Below are 481 nucleotides of genomic sequence, written 5' to 3' on the forward strand. Positions count from 1 at the left end.
AAAAACCGATAAGAACAACTTATCATTAACATATTCACAAATAGTTAATTTATTAAAAAAGTAATTTTCACTATTTTTATTTTTATATATTCTTTTTTTTTTTTTTAATAAAATCACATTATTTTTTTTTCCGCCCACTTTTGAACGTATTATTTCATCTATAAAACCTTTTCTTACACATTTGTCGTCCCCCACCTATATTACGTTTCCTCTTCATCTTCCGGTACTTCGTTATTCGATAATTCGTTGGTTCATATATATTTTTAGCTCTTCCTATCACCTTTTGTCATCACCTTCTCACACGCTTTCTTCTTCTAAAATTGTTCTACTTTTTATTTTTTGTTTTCACCCTCCCGTAACGTTTTCTTTATAAAAAACACTTAGTCATTGTTGTAACTTTTTTAATTCTTAGTTTGACCACCATTAGCGCTGTATCCATTAGACGCTCGATCTTCCAGCGAACAGGTTCGTTTTTATTCTT

The sequence above is a fragment of the Halyomorpha halys genome, unplaced genomic scaffold, assembly GCF_000696795.3.
Source record: "Halyomorpha halys isolate HHAL.00 unplaced genomic scaffold, Hhal_1.1 Scaffold287.1, whole genome shotgun sequence".
Taxonomy (NCBI): Eukaryota; Metazoa; Arthropoda; class Insecta; order Hemiptera; family Pentatomidae; genus Halyomorpha; species Halyomorpha halys.